This window comes from Furipterus horrens, unplaced genomic scaffold (assembly GCF_987537825.1).
Source record: "Furipterus horrens unplaced genomic scaffold, mFurHor1.1.pri manual_scaffold_17, whole genome shotgun sequence".
Lineage (NCBI taxonomy): Eukaryota > Metazoa > Chordata > Mammalia > Chiroptera > Furipteridae > Furipterus > Furipterus horrens.
In genome coordinates this window covers 30,370,731-30,391,870 of record NW_028327187.1, presented here as the reverse complement: position 1 = coordinate 30,391,870, position 21,140 = coordinate 30,370,731, and positions in this window count along the sequence as shown.

The following is a 21,140-nucleotide window of genomic DNA, read 5'->3' as shown; positions in this document are numbered from 1 at the left end:
AATAGGAGAGAGCCTAGGTGGGGTAGCGTTGGCTCTATAGAAATGTTATAGGGAAAAATGAACAAAAGTCACAGTACCAGAAGTGAGCCAAGGCAAGGCTTCTATTGGCTTACTGAAAAGTCAGAGAGAAAAAAAAAAGAGAAACCTGGCGGTATGAGAGAGGATGTGACATAACCAGAGTGGGGATGTCAAAATTAGTGTAATAAATGCTCCAAATAGAAGACCATGAGTTATAGTATGAGTGAAAATAATAGTAGCATCTTCCAGGAGCTAAATTAATGCAACTTGAAGCACATTAAGGACATCATATCCCTAGTAGATAAAGAAATGTCCTATAGGAATGTCTACTCCATGCCCTGAGAGTGGTCTTACCAATGATCAAGGAAGTAGATGACCTGAGCATGGATTTATCGCACTCAGAAAGGAGATTCAACTCCACACTGGAAAAATGGGAGGGGAGTAGAAGGAAGGGGTTCCTTCATATATTGAGGTGATCAGGTCTTCTATCACCAGACCCCTGAACTAATTAAGCCTATTTGGTATGCTTGAAATTACTTGGAAAACTTTGTCAAATAAAAACATAATAATAACTATGTTATATTTGTATACATATATTTTTATTAAAGTAGATGTTCTAGAGATTACATGAAAATCTCCAGGAGTCTATAAAGTTCTGATATGCATTTATTTGTAATTCTAATTGTTATCTTGGAATGTTATGTCTTACAAAAAAGCAAAATTATTTATCAATTGCATTATTATCAGATCTATAACCATATCATTTTGAATTTTTTCATTCATAGATGATCAGTGTTTTACTCTGATGCATTTGTAAATATGGTACAACTTTAGAAGGATCCATTAAAAAGACCCTTTCTTACTATAAATTACATGTTTCTAAGCAGATCATATCTTTGAAACAGATGAAGATTTATAAAACTAAGTAATAACTGGATTCATAGAAACAATGGCAAATAATTAGGATAGACAAAAATTGCTTATATGGGACTGAATAACTGAGAATCATCATTATTATTATGTTTTTATTCAAAATATTGCTTATTTTTAAATCTCCTTTTGGTTTCCATATATAAGAAAACTTGTTATTGTTTTCCTAGAGCAGTTTGGTAAATTATACTCTCATAAACAATAATGAAACATTTATATTTTTCTCTCTACATAATCCCTCTAGAATTTGGCAACACAATGAATATTATTTTAATAGCGGTATGTTTGCATGAATCATAAGAATATGTTCTCTTTATAATAGCATACATAAAGCCAGTTTCCAATTATGGTTTTGTCAACCAAGACTTTGACTGGAATGTCATGATGGAGAGAGACATGCTTAGTCTCTGGGTGTCAACAGAAAGCTTTAAGGAATTAAAATTGATTTAAAGCTGATAAAAACCCCTTGGAGAAATGGCCAGGTACCTTGCTTATTCACATGGTTCATGACAGTGTTTCCAGGTAAGGGAAAAATGTTGCTTTCATGAAAGATGGGAAAGAAAGAAACTCAAGACATTTGGGGGAACCTTGAGAACTTGAGTTCATCCAAATCTATAGGTATTGTAAGCAAAGCCTGATGACAACTATGTGGCTTTGTTTCTTTGCCCTCAGGGGCTAATTAAAGCTCAAATTAGAGATTTCTTATGAGATTCTAGCAAAGCAGATTTAAAAGAGCCTACATAATCAATTACTATTCTTGTTGGGTTTATGCAAATAATCAGGCTAAGTTGAAACTGGGCTTAATGCAGTGAATAGTCTTGATTTGGTCATCTTTAATAAAAACGAGGGTGATTTTAGGGGGAAATTATGTTTCAATAGAATCTATAATACATAGTTATAAATATTAGACTCTAGTAATATTTTGTTTTTCATCTACAAAATGAATTGAATCCTTAATTTTTCTAGTTTTTTTCCAAACTGTTTCCTTTATTTTCCATCCTCTGATTGGAAATTATTGAGAACTACTGATGCAGCCCAAGCCATACAGAATTTACCTGCACACCTGATGACATCCCAGAGGTATTTAAACCTCATATAAAGAGAATCTATCTGACTGTCACTTCTTGCTTTTATTTGACCAAAGGAAAATTTAAGCCTTACATCTAAAAATCTACTTGACTAATAGCCTTACAAATTCAGAAACTTAGTTTTTAATTCGTTCTGATCATTAACCTCTGTTTTTTGTTTTCTGTTTTCATAAGCATACCTCTTATTAGCACCTGATTGCTTGTTTACACAATTTAGGTCTCACTTTGAAAGCCCATCTACATCACTGCCTCCTGAAATGAGACTCAAAAATTTAACTAAACTGACTCACTTTCAGGACTACATGATTCAGTCAATGAAATATGAAGTAATCTACCAACTTTATTTCTGTAATGATAAAATTCCACATCAAGACGATGATATTTCAGAGATTTTGGCATATTCTTACTTTGGAAAAATTAGCTAACAGTCTCTCTGTTCCAAGTCTTGGATCATATTCCTTTGTCCTCCTTAGATCAATCAGTGATAGACATTCATACCCTATATATGTAGGTCCTATATCCCTTGTCAGCAAAAAGAAGTTTCTGAAGACAAACTATCCACCCTCAGCACCCCGAAAAGATTTCAAAAATGGAGGTCTCTGATGGAGGAATGAGGTAGAATAAAAATAATTAGGAAAATTGGCAAGTGAAATGGGGAAACTGAGACAGTTAACTAAACAAACTGGCTGAGAAATGTACAGCCAGATACAGATAACAATGGCAGAAAGCCCTGGGTGCCTAGCAACAGGCAAAACTGGTGCCATATCTCAACCCCAGGGTGGAAATTTCCTTCCCTGGCATATTGCTAGCCATGCACTTTGGACCCCCTAGGCCTTTCCTCCCTAGAGATAACATCTAGTTATCAGTTGTGTTTGAGCTCCAGGCCCAGAAAATCAGAAGAACCAGGTGGGCAATGTCAAGACCAGCTGCAATGACTAATGATGCTCTGCCCTGGTGCTGACCAATTAATGGAGACCACCACCCTAAAGAGACAGAGCTGAAAAGGCTGATGAATATGTTATTGAGAACCTTCTCTAAGACCTTTCCTAAACTTCAAGTCTTTGAAAACCCTCAAAACAAAGGTCTCAGCACGCATCCTCCCTCCTGGGAGCACACATGCACCTTTTCCTTCCTCCTCTTCTTCCCCTACAGGCATGTATCTCCTAAACTTCAAGGGACCCCATGAGATTTGCAACCAGGGGAGCAATTGGAAGCAGCAGCTCATCCCAGGATAACCCCCTGAACCTGTTTCCAAGGCCTTTTTTGTTGCTTCTTTTAAGGTCTTTCTTATTTCACTTTCTATAGTTTTAATAAATGTATTTTGAAAATTAAAAAAAGTCCTGAAATATATATATTTTAAAAGTATATTTTATTGATTATATTGTTACCATAGTTCCAATTTTTCCCCTTTGCTCCCCTCCACCCAGCACGCCCCCTCCCTCAGCAATCCCACCCCAAGTCCATGCCCATGGGTCATACATACAAGCTCTCACACTGCACCCTTTCATATATTCTTGTTCTTTTTTTAAAATAAATAAATAATTAATTGTTTTCACAATAAAAATTAACAATCCCTCCCTCTCAGACTTAAGACCCTTTATAATCTTATAAAGGACAATGGGCAAAGGTCTCGAGCTCCTCTAGCTGCTTCAAGCTGGACATGGTCGTCGTCCCACCTACCCTTGGGTCCAAATATCCCTAATAAGAGTGGGGTGTGGAGAGGAGGGTGGCCTTCCCACATGAGGAAGGATAGTGCAGATTCCAGGTCAGTTGGCTGTCCCCGGACAGCAGCGTGCTTGGTATAACAGGCTGGCATCCTTGTTGTATTCTGGGGGCGACAGATTTGGCAAAAGGGTTAAAAGACATCATTCAACCCATAACCACTAGATAACAGAAGGCAGGGATTAATTTTTCAATGTTCCACATTACGGGAAAAAAGGGCTACTTTGGAGGAAGGTGTTCCAGGTACATCTCACCTGTTCAAAACCCTTTTCCCATTATACTTAGTTTGGGCTGAGGGAAATATTTTAGGTTTCCTCCCTCTAAGACCTCTGGGCCTTTCTGTCCAAGCCATTAAGATAGAAAAGAGAAATAAGTTTTAAAGTGAAGCCCACAGACCACCCCATACTTCACCAACCCAGCCACTTAATTCAGCCAAACCGTTGAGTCTCAGGAGGCAGTACTGCAGACAAGATTAAGAGGCCTATATGTACAGACAATCACTCAGGTAATGAGACCATAGGCTTATTCCCTTTGAAAACAGAAAACAGATGTTAATTTCTGTAACATAACCCACAAACAAGTCTCTAAATCTGTAAGACTGTCTTATTGGAAAGACATCCAGTTGCAAGGCATTTGACATTCTTCTTGCCTGTAAATTAAACATCTTTGATGATACCACAGACATAGTTTAATATTCAAATGAAAACATATTTTAAATGAAAAGAAACTTCAAAGATGGTTAGCTGCACTACATTATAGTCTGCCACTGATCATTGTGATTTTCCTTGAGTAACTATTTTTCCCCCTAAGATTACCCTCCTTGTCATCAAAGGGACTGGATTAAGTTCATTTTTAATTTATCCTGTTCATTTGCATAAATACAACAAGAGCAGCAAATGATCACTTATGATCTTTAATTCTGCTTTGCTGGAACTTACACAAGGAACATTTAGGGTGACCTTCAGTCTGCCCTTCAGGGCACAGAAGCTGAGCCACATACCTTGCACTCAGCCTTGCCTGTACACACCTGTCTTTTCAAGTCCTTCTGGTTTTCCATTGTGCCTTAAGGTACCTTCTAGTCATCTTTCAGGAAAGCAACCTTCATTCCTTCCCTGGAAAGATTGCTGTGGACCACACAACCAACCACGGTACCAGGCCTTTTGTCTCGTGGGCTTTTATTACCTTTGAAAGTCATTCTCAGTTCCTCAGGGTTTTTGGTAACAACCAGAGTCCAAGCATGTCTCCTTTAGGCATGACATTCCAGTCAAAGTCTTGGTCAAAAAGAGATCTCTATTAACAACTGGTCTTATTAGTTTTATGCAAAGAAACTTATGTCATTACTTGCTTCTTTAGAATGCCAAGCTCTGGAGGGATCAAATAGGGAGAAAAATATACACTGTGAAGGAAAATTCTTGTCCTTCTAATATTTACTGAGCTGGCATTTCCATTCTTCATATTTTCATTTTTCCCCCACTAAAAATTTTTTTGTTTGTTTTTCCATTACAGTTGTCCCACTTTTTTCACCCTCTTGCCTCCCTGCCCCCTGTCCCTCCCTTCTCCCACATTCAGTCCCCACTCAGTTGTCTATGTCTGTGGGTCATTTATACATGATCTTGAACTAGACCCTTCCACTTCTTACCCCCTTCTCTCCCACCCGCCTTCCCCCTTCTTACTGGGTCTACTCCTTGTTTACATACTACTTGTTCAATTTTGCTCATTTGTTTGTGTTGTTCATTAGTTTCTTATAATAGGTGACAGCATAAGATATTTTTATTTCGTTGCCTGGCTTATTTCACTAAGCATAATTCTCTCTAGTTCCATCCATGTTGTTGTAAATGGTAGAAGTTCTTTCTTTTTTTCTCCTACATAGTACTCCATTGTGTAAATGTAACACAGTTTTTGGATCCACTCATCGACAGATGGGCACTTAGGTTGTTTCCAGCACTTGGCTATTGTAAATAGTGCTGCTATGAACACAGGGGTGCATAGCTTCGTTTGAATTGGTGTTTCAGGATTTTTTGGATATAATCCTAGCAATGAAAATTCTGGTTCAAAAGGCAGTTCCATTCTTAGTTTTCTGAGGAAATTCCAAACTGTTTTCCACAGTGGCTTCACCAGTCTGCATTCCCACCAGCAATGCAGTAAGGTTCCCGTTTCTCCACATCCTCACCAGCACAAGTTGTTTGTTGATTTGTTGATGATGGCCATTCTGACTGGTGTGAGGTGGTATCTCATTGTGATTTTAATTTGCATCTCTCTGATGGCTAGTGATGTTGAGCATTCTTTCATATGTCTATGAACCCTTTGTATGTCCTCTTTGGAGAAGTGTTTGTTCATGTCCTTTGTCCATTTTTAATTGGGTTGTCTGTCTTCTTGATGCTGAGTTGTATGAGTTTTTTATATATTTTGGAGATCAATCCCTTGTCTGAGATATCATTGGCAAATATGTTTTCCCATATGGTTGGTTTCCTTTTCATCTTGCTGATGTTTTCTTTAGCTGAGCAGAAACTTTTTAGTTTGATGTAGTCACATTTGTTTACTCTTTCCTTTATTTCCCTTGCCTTAGGAGATATTTCACTGAAAATGTTGCTATGTGGGATATTTGAAATTTTCCTGCCTATGTTTTCCTCTAGGGCTTTTATGGTGTCACAGCTTACATATAAGTCTTTGATCCATTTTGAGTTTATTCTGGTGTATGGTGTAAGTTGGTGGTCTAGTTTCATTTTTTTGCATGTCCCTGTCCAGTTCTCCCAACACCATTTGTTGAAGAGGCTCTTCTCACTCCATTTGATGTTCCTTTCCCCTTTGTCAAATATTAGTTGACCATATAGACCTGGGTTTATTTCTGGGCTCTCTATTCTGTTCCATTGATCTATATGTCTCTTTTTATGCCAGTACCAGACTGTTTTGATTACCGTGGCCTTGTAGTATAGTTTGATATCAGGTATTGTGATTCCTCTTACTGTGTTCTTCTTCCTAAAAATTGCTGTGGCTATTTGGGCTCTTTTTGGGTTCCATATAATTTTTGAAGTATTTGTTTTAGGTTTGTGAAATATGTCATTGGTATTTTAATAGGGATTGCATTAAATCTATAAATTCCTTTGGGTAGTACGGACATTTTAATGATGTTCATTCTTCCCATCAATAAGCATGGTATATGCTTCCATTTATTGGTATCTTCCTTAATTTCTCTCTTCAGTGTTATGTATTTTTCTGAGTACAGGTCTTTTAACTCCTTTGTTAAGTTTATTTCTAGGTACTTTATTTTTCTTGTTGCTATGTTAAATGGGATTTTCTTTTAGTTTTTGTCTCTGAGATTTTATTGTTGGTGTACACAAATGCCTTCAATTTCTGAATCATTGACTTTGTACCCTGCTATGTTGCCGAATTCATTTATTCGGTTGAGTAGTTCTTTTGTGTGGAGTCTATAGGGTTTTCTATGTACATTATCATTTTATCTGCAAATAATGACAGTTTCACTTCCTCTTTTCCAATTTGGATGCCTTTTATTTCTCTTTCTTGTCTGATTGCTGTGGCTAGAACTTGCAAGACTATGTTGAATAGGAGTGGAGAGAGGGGACATTCTTATCGTGTTCCTGACCTCAGGAAAAATGCTCTCAGTTTTTGCCCATTGAGTATGATGTTGGCTTCAGGTTTCTCATATATGGCCTTTATTATGTTGAGGTATGCTCCCTCTATCCCCATATTGCTGAGAGTTTTCATCACAAATGGGTGTTGTATTTTATCAAATGCTTTTTCTGCATCTATTGATATGATCATGTGGTTTTTGTCTTTCATTTTGTTTATGTGGTGTATTACATTTATTGATTTGCAAATATTAAACCATCCTTGCATCCCTGGGATGAATCCCACTTGATCCTGATGTATGATCTTTCTAATGTGTTGCTGGATCCGGTTTGCCAATATTTTGTTGAGGATTTTAGCATCTATGTTCATCAGTGATATTGGCTTGTAGTTTTCTTTCTTTGTTGTGTCTTTACCTGGTTTTGGAATTAGGGCAATACTGGCTTCATAGAATGAGTTTGGGAGTCTTCCCTCTTCTTGGATTTTTTGGAATAGGCTGAGAAGGATAGGAGTTAGTTCTTTCCTAAATGTTTTGTAGAATTCACTTGTGAAGCCATCCGGTCCAGGGCTTTTGTGTGCTGGGAGTGTTTTGATTACTGCTTCAATTTCACTACTTGTTGTTATTGGTCTATTCAGACTTTCTGCTTGTTCTTGATTCAATTTTAGAAAACTATATGTTTCTAGGAATTTTGTCCATTTCTTCTAGGTTTTCAAATTTCTTGCCATACAGTTGTTCATAATAATTTCTTACAACTTTTTGTATTTCTGTGGTATCGGTTGTGATTTCTCCTCTTTCGTTTCTGATTTTATTTATTTGGGTTCTCTCTCTTTTTTTCTTGATGATCCTGGTTAAATGTTTGTCAGTTTTGTTTATCTTTTCAAAGAACCAGCTCCTGCTTATGTTGATCTTTTGAATTGTTAATTTAGTCTCTATTTCATTTAATTGTGCTCTGATCTTGATGATTTCCTTCCTCCTACTTGATCTGGTCGTTGCTTCTTGTTCTTCCTCGAGTTCTTGTAGTTGTAGCTTTAAATTTTTTATTAGAGACTCTTCGAGCCTTTTTAGGTAGGCCTGTATTGCTATGAACTTTCCTTTCAGGACTGTTTTCGCTGTATACCATAGGTTTTGGGTTGTTGTTTGTTCATTATCATTAGTTTCCAGAAACTTTTTGATTTCTTCCTTAATGTCATTTTAACCCATTCATTATGTAAAAGCATGTTATTCATTCTCCATGAGTTTGAATGTTTTTGAGTTTTTTCCTTGAGGTTGATTTCCAATTTTAAGCCATTGTGATCTGAGAAGATGCTTGATATGATTTCAATTTTCTTGAATTTGTTGAGGCTTCTTTTGTGTCCTACCATGTGGTCTATGTTTGAAAATGTTTCATGTGCACTTGAGAAGAATGTATATTTTGCTTCTTTGGGTGAACACTTCTATATATATTGACTAAGTCCATTTGATCTAGAGTGTTGTTCAGTGCCTCAATATCTTTGGTGTTTCTTGGCTTTGAAGATCTGTCCATTGTTGACAATGGGGTGTTAAAGTCCCCTACTCTGAGTGTGTTGCTGTCTATATCTTTCTTGGAGTCTTTCAAAAGTTTCCTTACATATTTGGGTGCTCCTAAGTTGGGTGCATATATATTTATAAGGGTTATATCTTCTTGATAGATTTTTCCCTTAAGTATTATGAAATGCCCTTCTTTGTCTCTTTTTATGGCCTTTGCTGTGAAATCTGTTTTGTCCGATATACATATTGCTACCCTGGCTTTTTTCATGTCCATTTGCTTGAAATACTTTTTTCCATCCCTTTCCTTTCAGTCTGTATAGATCTTTTGTTCTAAGGTGAGTCTCTTATAGACAGCATATATGTGGGTCATACTTTCTAATCCATTCAGCTACCCTATGTCTTTTTATTGGAGCATTTAATCCATTTACACTTAAGGTTATTACCAATAAGTACTTATTCCTTTTCATTTTCCCCTTTTGTACTTGTCCTCTCTGTCTTTCTCTGTTTCTTCATCTTCTTAAAGCAGACCCTTTAGCATCTCTTGCAATGCTGGTTTGGTGGAGATGTATTCTTTTAGCCTTCCTTTGTCTTGGAAACTCCTTATTTCACCTTCCATTTTGAATGAGAGTCTTGCTGGGTAGAGTATTCTTGGTTTTAGGCCTCTGTTTTTTTTTGCTTGGAATATTTTCTGCCATTCTCTTCTGGCTTGTAGTGTTTCTGCTGAGAAATCTGATGATAGCCTTATTGGAGCTCCCGTGTATGTTATTAGATGTTTCTCTCTTGGTGCTTTTAGTATTCTCTCTTTGTCTTTGAATGTTTCCATTTCCATTATGATGTGTCTTGAAGTGGGCCTATTGGGGTTCCTCTTCATTGGGACCCTCTGTGCTTCCTGGACTTGCGTGACTCTTTCACTCCTCATGTTAGGGAAGTTTTCTGTCATTAGTTTTTCAAAGAGGTTTTCTATCCCTTGCTCTTCTTCTTCTCCTTCTGGAATTCCTATGATATGGAGAATATTATGTTTCATGTTGTCCTGCAGCTGTCTTAGAACCTCTTCAGTCTTGTTCAGTCTTTTTTCATTTTGTAGCACTGTCTGAGAGTTTTTGTCTAAGTTGTCCCGCAGCTCGCTGATCCGATCTTCTTCTTCCTCTAGCCTGCTTTTAATTCATTCTACTGTGTTCTTCAATTCAGAGATTGTATTCTTCATTTCCTCCTGGCTCTTATTGATAGCTTCTATGTCCTTTTTCATGCTGGTATAATTATCAGTAAGTTCCTTGTAGTTTTTCTGGAGTTCTCTGTAGTTTCCCTGGAGTTCTTTGTAGCTTCCACTGAGCTCATTGAGGTTCTCCATGATCCATGTTTTGAATTCCATATCTGATAGTTTGCTCCCCTCTATTTCATTTAGCACTCTTTTTGGAGATTCTACCTTTCCTTCAATGGGGGATTGTTTCTCTGTCTCCCCATTTTTGTGACTCCTATTGTTTGTTGGTGTTTCTTAGAATGATCTGCACTTCCTGGATCTGCCTCTTTTGGTGTCAGATCATGTACCACTCTGGTCCTAGGCTGCCTGTTGGAGACTTCCAGGGATCTACTGCCCTTGTCTGTCTTCTTTAGTTGTTAATCTATTCAGTCTCTGATTAGCCATCAAGCTTAAGGACTGTGGATGTGGCAGCTTAATTCCTGTAGGCAGGGCTTTTTTTTTCCCCTCCGGCTTATGTCACTTGGAGGGGAATGATCTGCCTGCACTACTAGGGATGAGTCAGCACTGGGACCCAGTCAGCTGCTCTCCCAGTTCTCCCCTGAAAGCCACCGCGCCAAACTCTCCCCAAGTGTCTCCAGTCCTCTCTGCCTTCCCTCTGCTTGAGTCCAGGGTAAGTGGGGGCCAAAATATTTTCATATGTGATCCACTTAAGAACTCTTTTCCTCCTGCTGTTTCCCTCCAACTTGCCAGAGACCCTGTGGCTTTTTGCTTTTCACAGCTTGATACTATTTTACTTTCCACTCTGTTGCTGTAGGCTGGGAAGCCCAGCTGCAGGTTAGACCCTGCCCTTCTCAGGGGAAACCCCCGGCTTCTGGGCTGTTTCTCAGTTTCTTCAGCTGCCACCTGTGGGACACCATTCAGCCCTTCCGTGTCTCCGCACTCTCTACTGGTCATGTTGTGATGTAGCGGCCTTTTCTGTCTCTCCATGGTTATAAGACTTCTCTCCAGCTAGTGTTTGGTTGGTTATTCCAGATGATTTCTCCAAAATTAAGTTATAAATCCAGGCTCGTCCTGGGAGGAAGTTAGTGTAGCTTCCACTTATTCCTCCGCCATCTTTGATCTCCTGAAATATCTTTTTAAATAGTAATATGATTATTCATAGAACAATACTGAAGTAATTTGAAATTAAATACAAATGGATTATCTGTCAAGGGAACATACTAATGTTTATCAAAACATTTAAATGTTTTTGTTATTAAAACGTTAAAGAATTATTCTACCAGTGCTTATGAAATATTAGAATAGCTTTATTTGCCAGCAATAATACCTGATGAGTTCATAATATTCCTACATATGAAGGGAAAATAAATTTAAAAAAATTAAAACTTCCCACATAATCCATCACACTGACTCTCTTTGAAATGCATCCCTCAATCTTTGCCAAGACATTTTTTAAAGATTTGGAATGTCTCACTTATATATTACTGCACTACAAAGTATTCCACAACTTAGATGATTAAAGTAAGCACAATTAATTTTTTTCTCACAAGTTTCTTGGTTACCTGAGATCAACTGGGCAATTATGTACCACATGTTTTTAACCAGAGCAGCATTTATGTAAGAACTGAACTGTTTTGGGGATATCCAACATACCTATGTGGCACATTAGCAATGGCAGCCGGAATGGCTAATAGCTGGTTTCCCTTCTCTTTCTTGTTGTTCTCCATGCATTCTCTCAACATTTGTTGTTTGACTTGAGCTTAGTTACATAATGGCTGGGATCTCAATGGATATAAAGTGGAAGCTACAAGACCTTTTTTAGGGTATGGCTTTGGAAATTTCAGATCATAAAGAATATAAAAGTATGAAAAAATGTTGGTGGCATTTTGGAAACAATCTATCACAATACATCCTCTGGCTGCAACAATCCATGTACCTCCCAATGCAAAATATACTAAATCCCACCCCAGTCCCCGCTTCCTGCTCCCCACAAAGCCATTTCTCAATATGGCATCAGCTCAAAATCAAGGATCTCATTATTAACACTAGGTTCAGAAGTGGATGAGATTCCTCCAAGATGGATAATCTTGTTCTGTAAAAGTAGGAGCTAAAACAAATTGTCTTGCCTAGATATTCAATATACAATAGAAATGTGGGGTTAATATACTCCAGAGTTACTGTCATTCAAAAAGTGAGAAAGAAATATGCACTGGTACACTAATCTGTTAAAAGTTATGAAATTGTGGCACGAGCATATAATGAGTTTCCCCTTCTTGGGTGACAAAGGATGTTTTTCGATTAACCTCTAACTGCTTTTTTTTGTGTGTGTGGGGGGGGAGATAGTTCTCTAATTTATTGTTCTAGGTGGCTCTTGGCTCAATCTTTTAACTCTACTTTTTCATAAAATATGACCTATTTTTGCAATTGAATAATTTTCTTAGTCTTTTCTTTACCAATAAAAAAATTGGTAGCCAGGGTTTTCTTTATGTTTTAAATGCTACGATTTTTATTTCAAGCTTTTGCAAGTATAATTCTGTTAAAACATTTGGGTTTTCTATGAAACTTATTTGGAATTATCCCATGTTACATTTACAATTGTTTTTTAGTTACCTATTTCTACTGTAGAAGAGTTGAGCTGCTATGGATCATCATTAAAAAAAAAAAACAAATAATTTTATTTAGTAAGGAAAAATTTTTCAGGAACAAATTTAAATATTGTTGAGGTCTTTACAAAGATTTTTACAGCTATTTAACTTAATTTTATCTTGCTCCTTAGGCTTTTTTTCATTAGTTTACTATAATCTGTAGTGTTTGGCATTTCTTACTTTCAAAATATATTACCAGCTGGAGAGACTGTTCTGGGTCTAAATTCTACCTGAAGAGAAAAATTTTTCATATTTAGTTTACCTTTCTCTTGCAATACCTTATCATACTGTCCTAACATAAGCTGTTTGACGCTTTCAACATTCTGGCCACAAATCTCAGCCAGAGTCAGAAATTTATTAGGTAAATTTTCTTTTATCCATATTACCTCTGGTGACAGTGTTACCAAATTTTTTACCAATGTATAATAAGGGTTCCTTTTTTTCTGGTTGTTAGAATACTGATTTCATCATTGTTCCTCTTGTCCCTACTAGTAGACTCTTTCTATCTCTCCTTTTTTTTTGTTCTCTTAACCATTTATTTTTATTTATAGTTTGTGTTCAATACAAATCAATTCCATAACATAAGTTACTATGAATCAAAGCATAGATACACAAACACAATATACAATCCAAAATAGATGTACAGCATTCAGGTATGAAACAAAAGGGAATGTTTATTCACATACACAGTAGCTTGAGATCTGCTGGGTATGGTGTTCCTGGATAGGTTTGTAAAGATGTAAAAAATGATGCTGGTTATCAAGACTACTGTGGCCATATTAGATACTGGAAATTCTAAGCATCAGTGTGTAATCATGCGAACAAAAGACTTTAAGGAGTGTCTATTTTTAAAAGGTTCTGTGCATTGTGGCAGTTGTAAAAAGGTTTATTCTTCAGAATCAAGCCCACATTAGGCTTTGGATCAGGTTCTAACTATCTAAAAATATTGACTGATAAAAGAAAGTATTCCAAAGGTGGCTATTTTGATGCATAGCTCTAAGACTATGTATAGAAAGAGTATAATAGTATCTTGATAGCTCTTCTAAGCCTCTCACTCACATTTTGTCTCAAAGCCAGTGTACACGTTTTAGCTTTTTGTTAGAGCAGCATTTTACTTTCAGATACTTATTTCTGTATCAGATGTCTATTGCAGCAAAACAAAACACCCAACACATGATGGTTTAAGAATACAATAAATATTATTTCTAAAGATTCTGTGAGTTATTTTGGCTTTATTATAAATTTTTTCAACAACATGTGCACTAGTGTCATTCTTGAAGTTGCACTGATCAAGGGCCTTGACTGAAGCTGAGACATCCAAGATGACTTCACTCCAAGTTTTGGCAATTTAGCTGGGATGGCTGGAACAGCTGAAGTCTGGAAAAGCCTGTTTTTCCTTATTTGTTTCATCTAGTAGGTAATTCAGACTTCTTTATATAGTGACTGATTTCCAAGAAAGCAAATGAAAAATTGTATCGCCTCTAAAGACCGAGGTCCAGAGACAGCAAGGAATCAATTCTGTCATATTCTATTGCTCACAGTAAGTCACAAGACCATCCCAGATCCACATGGAAAAAAATAGACTACCTTTTCATAAGAAAAGTGGCATGTGCTTAGAGGAGTAGAATGTTTGAAGGTCACATTTTCATATGATCCATCAGAGGTAGTATATTATTCTATATAACACAAAAGAACACCTGATGGATTAGAATTTTGATGCTGTTATTAGAAGTACATTCCAGGTAATTGAATATATTTAGCTATAAAGTGTAAATTAACTAGAACTTTCAGATAATCAGTGTTTGTGACATTTCAACCTATCTGTAAGAAACTAATAAAATATAATATGTTAATTCAAAAGGTACTCCAGATTTGGTATATGGATATCTTAGTTTCATACTTGTTTAATATCTAAATTCACATACATTATGAACCACCATACAATCAGATGTCCCTAAATCACTGTAGGATTTTTATAAAGGTATTCCATTAAGCTCATTTTAATATAAACAATACAAGCAAAGTAGACACAGGTACATTAGAAAATTTTAAATAAAAAAGGTGGAAACAATAGTCTTTAGCTTAATTGTCACTTAAGCAGTTCATTTAAACTTTAAGACTACCTATTTCTTAGGCATTCTTGTTAATCAGGGTTTTAATATATTTTGTGAATTCTAAGTTTTAAAAATAGTTCTATTCAAAGTGCTTCTTAGTAGTATTCTTGAATCTCAAATATGAATTGGAGATACAGTAAAAGATTTCAAAAGCATATTCATAAAACTTTAAAAAATGAGTTAGATACAATCATAATTGAATCCAATGAAAGGAAATTAAACTGATCAGAGTAGAGGAATAATTCTCACACTCTGAAAAGAAGCCTTTATTAATATTAAAATACTAAAATGAAAAAATCTATTAAATTTTTGAAATAAGTATTTTCTCATCAAATTTACAATAACTTCTTTCTTTTGATATTATTAAAAATTTTTAAAAACATTAAAAATAAGAAATGGATTTCTCCATTTCACCTTCAGAGTTTTTAAAAAGTTAATCTCTTCCTCTTTTAATTCTTTATCCTGATATTTAAACATTGATAGAAATGTTACTGGCAATGTTGGCTCTCGGTTCTTGACTTTGTTCAGGAAGGATATCACAACATGAGTTGAGAGATTTTGAGAGTACATTTATTTTATCCAGGGACAGCAAACAAAGGAAGAGCTTAAGCCAGAAAGAAAGGTTAGAGCAAGTGGAGTGAGCTTAGGAGGAGCTGCCTTGGTCCTTTGGAAAGAAAGTCACAGAAGCAGAATAAATGAGCCAGCTGGGCTTCATGGACTCAGGAAACAGGTTACAGAAGCCGAAGAACAGCCCTTGAAGACAGGTTCAAGGGGTTAGTCTAGGACTAGCTGCTCCCTTGGGAACCGTTAAAGCGTAGGAGAAAAAAAAAGCAAAGATAAATGTTTGATGAAAGAAGGGTGTGAAAGTATGGGAGAAAGTGAGAGAGAGAGAGAAGGAACAAGATAAAGTTGTTCTTTATCTTAATGATTTTTATCTGTTTTCTGAAAGTGGGGATATTAGGGGAGGTCTCAGGGGAGGATTTCAATAGAATATTTTATCAGCTTTCCAGGTGTGTCCTTCCAGGATCCTGGTGGTTTCATCTGGTTTGGCTGCATTTCTGGTTTTAGAGCTGATATACAAAAAAAAACTTTCTGTGCTCAACAGAAAGGCCATGTTCCTGAGATTATTTGATAATGATCAGAACCTCATTGTCCTGATGACTTAATGCTTATGAAGTGGTCATACAAGCAAGAAGGAGTCAGGTAAGTCAGGGTGCTGGGTGAGGCCAGGTTGAATCAGCTGTCTCAGTTTCCCCATTGTACTTGCCAAGAAATTTTCCTAGGTTCTTACTATTCTGATTCAGAAGAATTAGATAAATCATGGAATTTATATTTTTGTTTTAGAACAATACAAAGTACTAGTTAAAATAGGAAACACACAACGTATTACATAAAGAATGCTTTTACATTTGGTATTACATTTAAAAATTGCAAATTGCTACTATACTGTAGGTGAAAGAGTGAGTAGGAAACAGAAAGAATGTAAAAAGAAATAATCAATGAATGCTAAGGTTAAGCAAGTGTATGACATAACTTAAGATTTTGTGTCCTGAAAATCCAATCACATGTCAGCTACTTATGACTTGGAATATGTTTCTCACATAGAACCTATGCTATAAGTAAAGATAATTTCCTCAGATAATGCAATATTTAAAAATAAATTATTCACCAGATTTGTTGTTCTATACATGGACTTTGAAAAAATTTTCACTTTTTCTATATTAGAATCAGATTAAAAGTGTCATTTTTCTGATTTCTGAAATTAAGATGGTGTTGGGAAAAGCCCCAAAAGTCTAAATTCAGGATCAATTTTGAAGAACTGACACAAAGTTTTATTTATACTGATAAGAGCTTTAATAAAAGAAACACGTACACAGGCAAAGCAGCTTCTGCCAGTGGTGATGGGCTTGGAAAAATACACACCACTCTGAGGACAGGATCCCTTTTTTTTAAAAAAAGACTTTATTTATTTTCAGAGAGAGAGAGAGGAAAGGATAGGATGCAGAGAGGGAAAGAGATATTGATGTGCAAGAGATACATCAATTGGTTGTCTCTCGTATACCCCAACCAGAGACCTGGCCCACAACGCAGGCATGTGCCCTGACTGGGAATGGAATCAGAGACACTTCAGTTCACAAGCCAGCATTCAATCCACTGAACCACACCAGCCAGAGCAGGATCCTTTTTTATAGGTGATTAATAGTAAAAGCATGTGGTAGGTAGTTATATAGACCACCAGAAAGAACAATGCATTTCTAACTTAACAGATAACATTAGGAAGTTATTACACTCTAACCATTCATTAACCTCATTTGTAGAGACATGATGTTTATCTTTGGGTGGCATTCTGGTTTTCTGAGTAGTCAGCCAAGCCTGAGGCTATGGAGAGTTAAACAGTCACAGAGAGTTAATATTTTCCAGATGCCTTTGCTGCTGGAGCCATATATCATCTAAAGTGAGTTCCCCTACAGATGGAGAAAAATATTTGTGTCTTAATTCTGAGAAGCCACTCCATGGAATATCCTAACCTCTCAGATTTCCCAGTTACATATATTTCACTGTTTCATTTCATATTAAGAATCTTTAAATCTATTTTTCAGTCCATTAATTTTTAGTACTAAACTCCACTAAAAGACTACTCAATATAATAAGTGAATTTGGAAAAATAGCAGGGTACAAAATAAATATACAGAAATCTAAGGCATTTCTGTACACCAACAATAAAATATCGGAGACAGAGGCAAAAAAGAAAATACCATTTACTATAGCAACAAGAAAAATAAAATACCTAGGAATAAACTTAACCAAAGAGATAAAAGACCTGTACACTGAAAATTACGCAACAATGAAGAAAGAAATTAAGGAAGATACAAATAAATGGAAGCAAATACCATGTTCTTGGATGGGAAGAATCAACATCATCAAAATGGCCATACTACCCAAAGCAATTTACAGATTCAATGCAATCCCTATTAAAATACCAATGACATATTTCACTGACCTAGAACAAATACTCCAAAAATTCATATGGAACCAAAAAAGACCCTGAATAGCAAAAGCAATCTTGAAACAGAAGAACACAGCAGGAGGAATCATGATACCAGACATCAAACAATACTACAAAGCCACTGTGATCAAAACAGCCTGGTACTGGCATAAGAACAGACATATAGATCAGTGGAACAGAATAGAGAGCCCAGAAATAAACCCAGGCCTCTATGGTCAACTAATCTTTGATAAAGGAGGAAGGAACATAAAATGGAGTGAGAAGAGCCTCTTTAACAAATGGTGCTGGGAGAATTGGACAGGGACGTGCAAAAAAATGAAACTAGACCACCAACTTACACCACACACGAGAATAAAGTCAAGATGGATTAAAGACTTAAATGTAAGCCGTGACACCATAAAAGTCCTAGAGGAAAACATAGGCAGGAAACTTTCAGATATCACACGTAACAATATCTTCACGGATACATCTCCTACGGCAAGAGAAATAAAGGAAAAAATAAACAAATGGGACTACATCAAACTAAAGGGTTTCTGCTCAGCAAAAGAAAACATCAGCAAGATCAAAAGGAAACAAACCATATGGGAAAACATATTTGCCAATGATATCACAGACAGGGGACTGATCTCCAAAATATATAAAGAGCTTATATGACTAAAATCAGGAAAACAAACAACCCAATTAAAAAATAGGCAAAGGACCTGAACAAACACTTCTCTGAAGAGGACATACAGAAGGTCCATAGGCATATGAAAACATGCTCAACATCATTGGCCATCAGAGAGATGCAAATAAAAACCACAATGAGATACCACCTTACAGCTGTCAGAATGGCCATCATTAACAAATCAACAAACAACAAATGCTGGCAAGGATGTGGAGAAACAAGAACCCTACTGTACTGTTGGTGGGAATGCAGACTGGTGCAGCCACTATGGAAAACAGTATAGAATTACCTCAAAAAACTAAAAATGGTACTGCCTTTTGAACCAGCGATTCCACTGCTAGGATTATACCCGAAAAATCCTAAAACCCTAGTTCAAAACAAACCTATGCACCCCTATGTTCACAGCAGCCCTGTTTACAATAGCTAAGTGCTGGAAACAGCCTAAGTGCCCATCTGTAGATGAGTGGATCAAAAAACTGTGGTACATTTACACAACGGAATACTATGTAGCAGAAAGAAAGAAGGAACTCCTGCCATTTGCGACAACATGGATGGAACTTGAGAGAATTATGCTTAGTGAAATAAGCCAGGCAAAGAAAGCAAAATACTATATGATATCACCTAATGCAGGAAATTAAAGAGCAACACAAACAAACAAACTAAATAGGACAAAGAGTAGAATAGTATTCAATAGGGGGGAGGGGGGAGGGAGAGAAGGGGGATAAGTAAGGGAAGGGTCTAGTCAAGGAATGTGTATAAATGACTCATGGACATGGACAACGGGGAGGGATATGATTGTGGGAGAAGTGATGGGCTGGGTGGGGGGAGCAATGGAGGAAAAATAGGACAACTGTAATTGAAAAACCAAAAAATAAAAGAAATAAAAAAAAAAGAAACAATAAAATAGTAAAGATATATCTTCACCAGAAAAAAAAAGAAATTTTTAGTTCTGCTTGTTCTAATCTTTATGTAACCCATTAATTTTATGTTGATGTTTTATATTTATTAATTTATAAAAATTTATATATTCATTTATAGTTTCATAGAAATATATTCATTTTTATCTAGACTATTTATTTTTAGGAACTTTATTTGCTTTTCTTGTTTGTTTTTATAGAAGTACTAGTTATGGAACTAGTTAGGAGGGTACTTTGTAGTGGTAATGGAAATGTTCTATGTCATGATTTTATTGATGATAATTATAGTTATTACACATTGTATTGTACAGTTAAAATTAGTGAATTTTATCGTATGTAAATTATTCTCCAGTAAAGCTAAATATAAATTATAACTGGGGTTATTTTCACCATTATTATTATTGTTTTAAAGCTATTATTATTGTAAGTGGTTAGTTTGTACTGATTATTTCTAACATTAATAGTCATTACCTAAATAGAGAATTAATAGTAATTATTACTTAGATACTACTATGAAAAAGTTAATATTTTCCATCAGATAATCTAGGATTGTTTTCTTATATTGTTAATTCAATTATTCATATCCTTATCATTGTCTGTACCGTAATTTAGTTATCCACACAATTGGTGAAATGAAATTGAAACTGTTCATTTAAAACAAAGTCAAAAAAGTTCTTCAATAGCTGATACTTGCAACCACTCAAGCACTTTTCAAATCTTCTCTTTGTTTTTAAAATATACACAGATTTTCTCTGGTTCTACTGCATTGAGTAAGGGACAGTTAGGCAAATTTTTGTAGAAAATTAGAGAACACTACTTTACTGAAAGAATGTAACAGTCATGATTAAAACAGGAAACACCAGGATATGGTGAATTTTCTGTCATTAGCGTACTCAAGCACAGACTGGTTGAATAACTGTGCAGAGGAAATCCATTAAATTGAATTTAATGGTATTGTAGAAGAAGCAAATTTTTACCTCGACTCTCTTAGAGTTCAGTTTGGCTGGACCTGAGAATTAAATTGACATAAGACAGATCAACAGGAGAAAAACATGGAAGTTTATTAAATATAAATTCTACATGATAGAGGAGCCTTCGTGATCATTGAAGACCCAAAGAAATGGAGAAAACTACTTGCTTTCATATTTGGTTGAACAAAGAGAAGCAGTTGTGGAAAAGTGACTAAACTACGTACTGAAGCTAAAAGAAGATAAGAATTATTTGAACAAGGTTTGTAAAAAATAATTAGTCTGAACTTTTCTCCTTGATGATAATAGTGTTTCTTTCTGGTACAGAAAACTTTTTTTTTATCGTAATGTCATATTCTGCTTTTAAGAAAAAGAAGGAAGGTCAGAGTGTTTTTCTTGTATTTGCTGCTTTTCAAGTGCTTTTGACTCAAAATAGTCAATATGGCAGAGTGGCATATTTTCTTTTGACATTTTCTGAATTCCATCAGCATTTAAGACCCTTGTTTCAAACATGGAGATTCTATTAATATAATTGGCCTAGAATTGTACCATCTGCAAATTTTATTAGTATGCTATAAAAACTGGATTTGAATCATCAAGAAAATATAGAATCGAATAAATCAGTCATTTGTCTCACCAACCACTTTCTTTATCAATGCTTAAATCAATATATTAATCATTACTGTTTGGAAAAATTTTAATATTTCTGCATCTGTCAGTGTGATAGTCTATTATTTTTAGTAGTTCTGTTGAACACTATTCTCACACATAATT